Raw genomic sequence first — 2,822 nt, forward strand, 5'->3', positions numbered from 1 at the left:
ACTCATGCCTGCTGCTGAGAAAGATCGTCCCCCAACATCTTCACAGATTTTGGCTTTCTAACACATGCCCGCATGCGCGCGCGCGCGCGCGCGCGCACACACACACACACACACACACACATGCACACACACACACACACACACACACACACACAGTGTCTCTCAGCTTCCTATAGGAAAACAGACAAGTTTAAGAAAATGATGGAGAAGTTAATAAAATTTAAGAAGAACTCTTATAAGCCTGGTAATAAGAATCTCTATTCTTTTTTCAAAATCTAAGTAGGGCTTGTCTAGCTTATCTCTCCAGTGTTATTTTGGGACTAAGGCTCACCCAGATAATTTCCCTTCTTTTCCGGTTTTGTATTGCCCCTTGACCTTTGTAAGCCTTCCGGGTTGGATTAAAGTATATCAGAGGTCCTTTGGGTTTGTGCTTGCCATAAATTTAAATGGCCTGAGCAAAACAGGCCTGCAGAACTTGTCGTCACACAGCAATCTGTGTGACCTGGGCAACTAATGTTTAACGTATCATCTTTGTAAGCCAGTAAAGAGAAAAGGGTAGATTACCCCTAAAATGTAACTTTAAAACGTAAAACAGGAAGTAAGCAGGAGGTGAGAAACTCTTGGTTTCACAAAAGAGCAAGATGTAAATGTACCCCAGGACCTCCCGCCATCAAACGTTAATCTAGACTACCTGCTTCCTGGCTCCCAAAAGTTATCACTCTTGTGGTTATCTACAAAGCCCCATCCTATAATTCTCCTCTCCTTCCTGCATCACTCCCATGTCACAGGACCCTGTACCCAGGTCTATGTTCCCCCACCCTTAGGAAGGCCTTTGTCTTAAACCCTTATAAAAGGCTTTCTGTCTTCTTTGTGTCGCTCAGTCGTCTTCCCTGCGAATGCGATGCCCACCTGGTGTGAGAGAGCCATCATGATCTCTTCACGACTTCTCACCCTGTTGGTAAGCCCTGGTGTCGTCTTTGGCCTCTGGACTGGCAGAGCCCTCACAGGCCACGACACTGTGTATATACTTAACTTCGAAGCTCTGTATCTATTCTTTTAGGTGAGGCTTCCAGGAAGTCAGGTTTCTGGAATGTATAACAGAAGTGATCTTCAGGAAGAACCTGCCAGGGAGGGAGGGAAGCAGGATGGGAAATTGGGGGAGGGGAGTAGCTGAGAAAAGAAGTGGTCTTATTTCCTTAAAGGGAGGCTCTGGAATAAGAGCCACACCTTGAAGTTATCTCTGCCTTGGGGGAAGGTAGGGGATGGCATGTCTCTTTCTTTTGTACCTTCATATCTGTTGATCATTGGCTGTGGGCCAGGGGGGTGATTTCCTGGGAGAGGTGGCTCCCGTCAGCCCAGGGCAATTCTGCAGAAAAGGAAGGCCACTGGGGTAGCCAACACTCTCACCAGCCAAGGGATGGGTGCCCAGGGCTGGCAAATGGGATCTGGGCAGGGCACCAACTGCATCTGCTATGTATACGTCACCAAATTGAACTTCCTCAACAACCCTAAAAGGCAGATCTTATCATTATCCCTGTTTTCCAGATAAGGAAATTGAGGCATAGAAAAAACATGGCTAAACGTGAAGGCAGCATTCCAACCCATACAGCCTGGTGCCCATTTTTAGAACATTACCAGGGAAAACATGCCTGATAATTGCAAAGTCTCTTTTAGCTCATCCTTCTATGCTTTTAATTTAATACAATTCCTGAAAGGTGCACTGGTTACCAACATTGTGAAGAGTTGTCTTGTGGAAGTGTTTCATTGAACCAGGTTACACTGTGTTCCCCTCTTCTGGAGGCTTGGATATTCAAAGCCTTTGGGCCCATTTTGCCCCAAATCTCAAATTACATAATTAACTATGCATACCTTATTGGATTCCATCGCAAACTGCCTGGAAAGTTTGTTTTTCTTAAATCATCCATATGAATTATCTGCTGGTAAAATGTCTTTTGATGAGGAAATGTGAGAATGGATCCTCATTTAACTAAGTAATTAAGGGATATTGGATATCCTGAATGGGAACGTTGTCGGCAGGGTACCTTTTTATCCTCAACCAAATAGGTTGAAAGAAAGAGGTAGATGGATGGCCAAAGGCATTTCTAGTTAAGCCTTCCCAGGGTTTTGATGCAAAAGGGAAATCGCTGTGAAACATGGATCCTCTTTGTGAAGGGGACAGTCATCTCCCCTGGACTTGACCCCCTTGTTTGGTCCATATGTTTAGGATGGGCTTCCTTTGGCAGCGATTCCTAGAGAGAAGGGGGAGATTCTTGGGTAGATTGAGTTTTAGGCTAAGATTTTCAAAATATTTATTCATTAGCAGTTTTTTGTTTATTCATTTAACAGCAATCATGACACCTCTGTATTATGCGCCAGCAAGAACGCCAGATCCTTACAAGAGTTTTGTAGATGACAAAAGCACCTTCCAGAAGGCCTGTGTTCAAATTCTGACTCTGCCAGTGATTATCACTGTGATTTGGAGACAAAGGCCTTGTTTGGAAGATTTCTAAAAATGCCTTGAGTGAGAACATGCTCTAACTCCCAGAAAGGTTAGCTTTTCATCAGCATGACTAAGGCTTGCTTCCTGCCCTTTGGGAACTGTGGTGCATGCAGAAAAACACGTCCTCACCCTCAGAATTCAGCACACAGACCACCTCTGGGATTCAAGCTGAAAGGATCAAATTAAAGTAAGAGACGTAAAAGGGGCTTTTCATGAACTCTTAGGAATTGTTTTTCTCCTTGAGACCAGTTCAGGACAAAAGATTCCCCAGGAGCCTGGGCACACCCCTGCTGCTGGGAGGGGCTCAGAGAAAGAGGGGTCT

This window comes from Choloepus didactylus, chromosome X (genome assembly GCF_015220235.1).
Source record: "Choloepus didactylus isolate mChoDid1 chromosome X, mChoDid1.pri, whole genome shotgun sequence".
Classification (NCBI taxonomy): Eukaryota; Metazoa; Chordata; class Mammalia; order Pilosa; family Megalonychidae; genus Choloepus; species Choloepus didactylus.